A 9,279-nucleotide genomic window follows, 5' to 3' on the forward strand; every position below is an offset into this window, starting at 1 on the left:
GAAAAATGAGGAGCTGATGCCAGGGGCTTAAGTGGAGGGCAAATATTTTGAGAATGATGAGGGCAATGAATGTATAAATGTGCTTCACACAATTGATGCATTTATGGATTGTGATAAGAGTTGTATGAGCCCCTATTAAAATGATTTAAAAAATTGTTATTCAGCGCCATCAAATCAGTTCCAACCCATAGCGAACTTACATCTGATGGAACAGCACATCATTAGGTTCTGAGGTATTCTCCCAGTTGTTTCTGTGTTTGAGCCCATGTGGCCGGTACTGTGACATGCCATCTCATCCATGATTTCCTCAGTGTTGTTGACCTTCTTCTTACCCAGTATCACACAAAAGCAAAATTTTGTTGATGATAATTTAAAAATATTTGAACAGTACCTTGACAGAGAACTGACCGAAATTCAAGTCAGATTTGGAAAAGGACTTGGCAGCAGGGACATCACGGGATCTTGGCTGAAAGCAGAGAATACAAAGATGTTTACCAAGGTTTCATTGACTATGAAAATACATTAGACAGTGCGTATCATGACCCAATATGGATGACATGGTAAGGAATTAATTTTTCTCATGTGCAGTCTGTACATAGATCAAGAGGCATTCATTTAAAATAAAAAGGAGGTACTGAGTGGTTTAAAATCAGGAAAGGTGTGCATGAGGATTGTATCCTTTCACCATATCTGTTACTTGATCTGTATGACAAAGCTAGTAATAGATTGTTAGAAGAAAATGGAGCACCCCATTGGAAGAATCATCAACCCCTTGAGATTTGTATTTGGTACAGCCTTGCATGCTAAAAGCAAAAGGACTGGAAACTGATGAAGGTCAAAGATTACAGCCTTCAATATGGAATAGACCCCAATGCAAGGAAAACAAAAGTCCTCACAAATAGACCAATAAACAATATCACAAAAACCAGGAACTGCAGAAGTGCTTAAGAAGTTAATGCAACTTGGAGTCACAATCCCGGTCTCTGGAAGTAGCATGAGGACCAGAGACAAAAGGATGCATGTGAGTTATGGAGGCGACAAAGAAGAATATTAAATATACTGTAGACTACCAGAATAATGAACACATGCATGTTGGAAGAAGTACAGTACAGATGTCGATGGTAAGAGTTCATCTCGCATATTTTGGCTATGCCATCAAGAGACCCATATCATAGAAGTACATTATGTTTTGCAATGTAGAGGATCAGCAAAAAAGGAGGACTCTCAATGCGATGAATTGACCATGACTGTAATATTGAGCTGTAATCTAGGGCCAATTGTGAGGACGGGCAATATTTTGCTTTGTTGTTCATAGATTCACAATGAGTTGGAACTGACTCATTGATCCCTGATGACAACATAGCTTATTATTAGATGTTGTTTCTGTGGGGAAATCAGAACATCAAATGGATACTTTATTTTGAGTGTGTTCTTAGCGTTAAAGCCACTGTTAGTGGATTTTCTTCATCCTTATACTATGCTAACATCCCAGGTAAAGTAAATGTTATTAGTGATCATTTGCTTAGTAACAACTCATCTGGAAACAGTAGTCAGAAACTTAAAAAGGGCGAGTAGTTCTCAGAGTGTTTCAAAATGAATTCTATCAATTTTTAAATAGATCCATATTTGCAAATGACCTATATCTTAACACGTGCAGCAAAATAAGAGTCCTTCTGAACTAAACAGGGTAAATAAATTACTGTCAGAGTCACAATTATTTTTCCTTTCATTTATAGACGTAACATTAAACATCTTAAATGTGAAACTTTTATTGATGCCCTACTCTGTTGTTTTCCTTTCTCTAGCTCAATCATGAGTTTCGATTTATATTACCAATTGTTCCCTATTAAGATGTACTGTATTGCTATCTCAGTCACCTTAAGTGAGATTTTGTACTTATTGATTCCATAAGCAGTATAATTTGCAGATATTTACATGTAAATGTACATATTTTGATGTGTATTTAAATTTTACTTGTGTTGCAAGTTGATTTTTACCGAGATTCAGTGTTTTTAATTATATATATAAAATAGGTGGTGGCACTCTCTTTATTCTACTGAAAATGGGCCCGAAAAGGAAGTGAAAAGGGTTATTGCTGGCAATGGAAATCTTGAAAAGTGAGTAAAGTCTTACACAGTGACTTCCTAGGAAATAGAAGCTTTGGCTAAATTAAGATCAGGCAGTCAAATTCAGTAGTGGTTTGACTGTGTCATGAGCAAGCCTGCCATATGTTTTATAAAGAAATATGCAAACATGAATCATGGAATTGTGTCAGTGAGTGCTCCAGGGAGGATTTATTTTTATAGGTCTATAAATGCAAAATTCATGGCTGCTTTACAAAATCAATAAGGATGTGAATGAAGCACTTTAAATTTCTGCTTTTCCTTATAGTATTTTACCAATGTAATTATAAATTAGAGAAACATGTAAGAATTAGAAGTGTATTGGTAATTTCAACATATACCACTTAGAATATTGATACCATTTAGTAAAGTAATATTCATTAACCACTAGTCTCTCTCAGTACATCTAAGTCAACAAAAAAGGCTTGGTATATGGGGTTTGCTGATGTAACAGTAACAAAAATGTAGTTGAAAATTAGCTATTCAAAAACATTTTAATATATGTTCAACCTATTCATCTGTTAGTTTGTCCTACTGTGGTAGCTTTTGTGTTGCTGTAATGCTGGACATTGTGCCACTGATATTTCAAACACCAGCAGGGTCATCCATGGTGAATGGGATTCAGCAGAGTTTCCCAATTAAGAATGGGCTAGGAAAAAGGAAGAGATCATCTACTTCTGAAAAATTAGCCTCTGGAGAACTTATGAATAGTAGAGGAACATTGCTTGATATGGTACCAAAAGATGAACCCCCCTGGTTGGAAGGTACTCAGAATACTCCCTTAATGAAGTGCATACAGTACAGCATTCGATACCTTCATTTGCTGATGGTCATAACTCAAAATTAGAAGGAACAATTGCAAACATCCATTAATAAATGGAATGTGGAATGTATGAAGCAGGAATCTTATAAAACTGAAGATGTATAAAATGATATAAAGCACATAAAGATTGTTATCCTGTGTATTAGTGAGCTGAAATGTACTGGTATTGGCCACTTTGAATCAGATGATCATATGGTTTACTATGTCAGGAATGATAAATTTATGAAGAATGATATCATATCATAAAAAAGAACATGAAAAACTTTACCGTAAATTAGGTGAAGTTTTACAGAGAATATCTTCACTTTAGCATTCAACAATTCCTATGCATTCTGATTCAAGCCATCCATCACAATCATCTCAATATACCGTCACTTCCCTCACTTCCCCCTGCGCTTCCACTCCTTTCTTTCCTAACACTCTGACTGCTATCCTTGGGTAAATGCTGTCCTGTTGTTCTTAAATGGTTGATAACACTGATGCAAAGATTAGTTCAGTTTCAAATCTGAACTATAAGGCCTATAATCTTGGGGCAGTTTCCACAGTCACTAGCCAACCAGTAAGTCTTGTCTCTTTTATGATTTTGAGTTCTGGATTCAAGGTTGTGGAGACTGATGCTTGAGAGATTCATTGGTCTATCGGACTAATTACTTGCATTTGTCTTTTGATTTTCATTCCTCTTCTTTCTTCTGGACAGGAGAGATCTATAATTGTACTTTAGATGACTGCTTATGAGTAAGTCCTCAGTTACTAATCCCCAAGTCAGTGTGTAGAACATTGGCTTTGCCAGCTACCCGATGCCAATTGACCTTCGTGTTCTCTGTGACTGTGGTGCTGGTCCGGTAAGTCCAGCAACTGTTTGGCTCAAGTTGTTTACTTATGTCTAAGAAGTCTTCATAACTTTGTCCCACTTAAGCTGTACAACATCTTAGACATATTTGCAGCATAAATAAATACACATATGCAAGTATCCTTTGTCAAACGTATATACATGAATACACTACCATTCTTCCTCACCCAGTTGTTCTGCCTACACATCTATCCAATCATTTACTCATAGACCCTCACTGCTACAGGATTGTGTATTTGCCCCTGTTGCCTTTAGCTTTTTTTTTTAAACCAGGCAAAGAATTTTACTAACCCTGTTTCAAATTTTCTTCCCTGGTTTCTTCAGCATATCTGGTTGCAAAGAATAAATCATGCATAAACAAAACTTAAAAGAGCAGCGCAGTCTGAAAGGCTTGGGCTTAAAAATATTAGAGATCTAGATTTTATCAGACCCATACACAAGACTGATTTAAAAAGCATTCAACATATAAAATAGCAGCCTCAAGTCACTTCCTCAAGTTTCATCTTCCCCAGAAGCCAACTCAAATCAGTGAGCCTCATTCTGGATGCCTCATCCAAGTTCTCCACAAGATCTGGAACCTCTCTTGGAGCAAGTGGGGCCTGTCCATCTGCAGATGGTTTGGGCAGTGCTTCAGCCAGTCTTAAGCAAGTCAGGCTGTCTGTGCCCAGCTGGTTCAAGATGCTGGGGAGCAGCATGGCCGCTGATGCAATCCTGAAGTCCAAGCCTTTAGGGTTGTTAAGGTGGATCATTGTTCCCTGGTTTGTAAACGTATTCCCCTCTTCAATACCAGAGATATAGTTAACCCCTGGCTTCTTTAAGGAGAACTGCAGTTTTTTGCCATCTGCTGTGGCTGTTCTGGGAACCACCTTCTTTCTGCTGGCAGTTCCTTTCCCATCAAGGCGTACTCGTGCCTGCAGTTTGGTGTAGTTTCTCTTGATTCAAGATAATCTCTTTCGTCTTGTTGGAGCGGAAATGGGGCCGAGCTGGGGACTAGGACTGGGCCCAGGGGGTCTTTGATAGACCGACTGCGATTAGGCGCACACACGCTGGGACTGTAAGATGGCAGCTAGAGACGTCTTTAACTCTTATGAACCTGCTGGTATCTTCCCCTGCCCATCATTGAAAGACAGAACACGTGAAGATTGATCTTGAAGTACAATGAAATTTGTAATAGAATAATATTTATATACAAAGACTACCAGTTAATACAACTACTTTTTCAAATTTATTCACCAACCACTAAAGGCAGTGATGAAGAAATTGATAAATTCTACTAGCTTCTTCAGTCTCAAATTGATCAGACATATAATTGGCATGCATTGATAATTACTGGTGATAGAAATATAAAAGTTGTAAACAAAGTGGAAGAATCGGTAGATGGAAAATATGGTTGATGATAGAAACAAGTCTGGAGATCACATCATGGAATTTTGTCAGATGGATGGCTTCTTCATTGCGAATACATTTTGTTAACAACATAAATAGTGGCTATATAGTTGGACCTTGTCAGGTGGAATACACAGGGATTAAACTGACTAGAAATGTGGGAAGACATGATGGCGATGCTCTGTGCCATCAGCTAACAGGAAGTCAGGGATCAATAGTGGAACTGACCATTAATTGTTCATATGCAAGTTGAGGTTGAAGCTTAAAAATTTAAAGAAGTCCACCAGAGCCCAAATATGATGTCAAACATATCCTAGTTTAAAGACATACCAGGAATATATTTCATTCATTGAACACTAATGACCAAAGACCAGGTGAATTATGGAGTGACACCAAGAACATCATACATGAGTAATGCCCAAGGGCATTAAAAATGAGAGCAAAGAGAGAAAAGACAAAATTGGACATTGAGAGCCTATGAAACTTGCTCTTGAACATAGAGTAGTTAAAGCAAATGGAAGAAATGATGACATCAGAATTCAATAGAAAATTTCAGATCTTATAGGATGGAATCCACACATAACTGACAAATTGCATAATCGAGAAATCATGGAGATTCACGGCCCAGCCAAGTTGTCACATCTTGTAGGGAAAACAATTCCAACCATGAAGTTTAACAAAATTCATGCCCTTGCCACAAGTAAAACACAATCATCCCATGATTTCATTCCAAAAGTCTTAAATCAACAAGTCCAAATTCATCTTGGGGCAACATTCCTCTTTATCTGTGAACCTTTGAAATCTGTAATACAAGTGACCTGCTTCTGAAGCAAATGCCAAGAGGCACAGGTCGATGTTTCCATTAGAAATCATTAACACAGTGACACGTTACACCATGATGTAACTAGACCCCTGAGAATCATGGCCCACCCAAGTTGACACATATCTTGAGGAGACATATTCAGTCTGATATGCTTCACCTTCTTGGTCAACTTTCTTTAAGAAGCCATGTCTCAATACAAGCAGTTGAAGACCTGACAAGTTGTGGGATAACATCGAGAACCCCAGAAATGGTGGAAGCAAAAGATCATTAACAATATAGGAAATAAATGCTAAACTAGATGTAATAAGAGACTGAAACTTGTGTTTGAATGTAGAGAAGCTAAAGTGAATGGAAGAATTGATGATCAGAAAACTTCCAAGTTTAGCTTGAGAAGACAAAGCAAGTATTATAATATTGTCGGGAGTTAATAAAGCCTGTAGTTAGAAAATCAAAAGGGAAGAACATGCTCAGTAGTCCCCAAGTCAAAAGAACTGAAGAGAAAAAAAAAGTAAGTCTCAGGTTGAAGAATTGAAGGAGTCTGCAGGCAAAATATTGAACAATGCAAGAAGTGGCAAAAGAAGATGAAAAGCATACATGGAATCATTTTATCAGAAATAACTGGCTGACATTTAGCTATTTTAAGAAGTAGCATATGTTCAGGAAACACTGATATTGAAGGAAGAAATCCTACTTTTACTGAAGGCATTAGTGCAAAACAAAACTGCAGGAATTTCCAGAATAGTAATTGAAATACTTCAACACACCGATGCACTGCTCAAAATACTCATTGTATTAGTCTGGGTAGACAAGAGAAACAAATTCATAGACACACATATGTGTCGAAGAAAGAGGTTTATGTACAAGCACAATTGAATATTGAGAAAAAAATCCCAGTCCAGTCCAGATCAAGTCCATAAGTCAGAGATTAGCCCATATGTCTGATACCAATCTATAAAGTCCTCTTCAGACTCATGAAACACATGCAATGATGCTGAATTCAGGAAGATCATAGGCCAGTGGGTGCAAAATCTTGTTGATCCAGAGGCGTTGTAAGCATCTCAGCACTGACAGGGGTCTCCATGTGGCTTCTCCAGACCCATGGTTGCATCAGGGTAGGTCCATGTGCCTTTCAGCTTTGTCAGAAGAGAGTCCCCAAGGGAGTGAGGAGAGAGAGATAGAGATAGAGCTAGAGATGGGAGAGAGAGAGAGAGAGATTCCTTCCAAGAATCCTCATTGGCTATATCCTGGTTGACAGACTAGACTCCATCCCTTCACTCTTAAACATCTCAAGCCCCAAATTAACACTAGATTTCCTAACTGCCACACTCATCTATTCCAAACAAATTTCAAGATTACTATGTGACCAAAGAACTAGAAGAGATTCTATTTGTGTCCATTCCAAATGAAGGCAACCCAACAAAATGTAGAAATTATTGAACAACATCATATGTAAACAAAATTTTGCTGACTATAATTCAGAAACAGTGTGTGCTTCCAGTACTGCATCTATTTGTTGAAACATCTCTATTGGACTTACATCATATAAATTTGCCTATATTATAAATATAATGCATTAAATTATTCTTAGAAGTATGTAAGATTTGAAATCCAAAATTCACTGATGGGCTTATAAGCAGATAGATGATATAAAGTTCAATCAATAGAAATTGTATAGGATGAGGGACAAAGAGAAAAAAATATATAAAAGATTTGGACAATATTCATTATATTAGTTTAAAAAATCAAATGGCCAGTACAAAATGAGAAAAAAACGAGGAAGTAGAAGAAAGAAATTGTAGAAATAATGCTAAAATGTCTCCCAAATTGGATAAATATTAACTTAGATATACGAAAAATGATTTCTTCAAAAAGAAAGTTATACCTTATGTTCTAGCACTAGCTAGAATGCTAACACATTCAAACTCCTTTTTTAACGGACTGTTCTTGGTCCCACGTCACAGGTTTAGCTGAATTAAAATGGTAAAGGGAAGAACAATGCTACTTGAACATGGTCATTCAGCCAATGATTTTAATTGCCTTTAGAGAAAAGTTTATTTTGAAGAGAAATGATATATTTTGTTTTTTATTGTACTGATTTTAATTGTTTATATGTTTTTACTATTTAAAACACACAGTGTAATGACTTGTGTTTGAAGGTTTTAAATAGGTGATTTAAGAACTTGCTTACTTGCTGTTATGATGCTAAACAGGTTTCGATGGAACTTCCGGACGAAGATAGAGAAGGAAGAATGCTGCTCAGTTTCCTGTTTGTTAAAATAAGGAAAAAAGTATCTAGTTCAAAGGAGATCTTTTTGAGAATGAAATGAAATTATGCATATATTGTTCTAGAAATAGTACCTGACATACAGGCATGACCAAATATAAGTAAGGCATAATTATTAATGAAACTCAGTTAAATGACTATACAAAGTATAGTCATTGAAGAATGATACTTAACAACAAAATTAAATTTTCTCGCAGTAACTTTTTTCAGGGAGTAGAAGATAAGTCAGAAGTTTGCAGTTCAGAGTTCTGTGATAATGGTCTTATTTAATGCAGGGAGACACTTTACAGAAATGAGCAGTCCATTTGTTTTCCAGACAATCTTCCTTAAATGGTTTCTTTCAACCTAGTTTGTGATAAGTATTGATCAGCAGTGGTTTTGCAGTTAGACTCTTACATAAGTACTTGGAGTGCAGCTATTATGAATTGCTGCTTAAGTGCTAAACTCACATTTGACATTTGAAAGGCCTGAAAAAAGATTTCAAGTTGAGTCTGATAAAAATACATGTCTTAATATTAACCCTCTGTCTATATGTAAGGACACTGCACAATGGTTAAGTATTTGAATGCTATCTAAAAAGTCTGCTGGGAGTTCCACAGCTGAAAAACCCTGGCTGTCTGCTTCTATGGTAACCCAGGAAACGGCACGGGAAGTGCTGTCATGTCCTATAATGTCACTATGACTTACTGTCAACCCGGAACAAACCAATGACAACAAGTGAAGCTTGGTTGAAAGTATTTGTAGGAAGAAACAATATGCTCATCAAAATATAACTTGGGGTTTCGTATTAATCTGGGTACTTCGGAGAAACAAATCCACATCAACTCATATATATGAGAGAGTTTTATGTAAAGGTTAAGTGCGCATCAAGAAAGCATCCCAAGCCAGTGCTGCTCAAGCCCACAAGTCCAACATTAACCCATTAACCCATATGTCCAACACCAATCCAAAAAGCCCTCCTCCATCTCACAAAACAGACACAATGATGCC

General features: G+C 36.9%; 1 pseudogene; it reads right to left on the reverse strand.

Annotated features, from left to right (window-relative positions):
* Positions 1 to 4,275: 4,275 nt before the first annotated feature.
* Positions 4,276 to 9,279, reverse strand: part of LOC123520978 — a 165,243-nt pseudogene continuing 160,239 nt past the window's right edge.

The sequence above is a fragment of the Echinops telfairi genome, unplaced genomic scaffold, assembly GCF_000313985.2.
Source record: "Echinops telfairi isolate 266 unplaced genomic scaffold, ASM31398v2 ScPeMD7_7468;HRSCAF=8506_0, whole genome shotgun sequence".
NCBI lineage: Eukaryota > Metazoa > Chordata > Mammalia > Afrosoricida > Tenrecidae > Echinops > Echinops telfairi.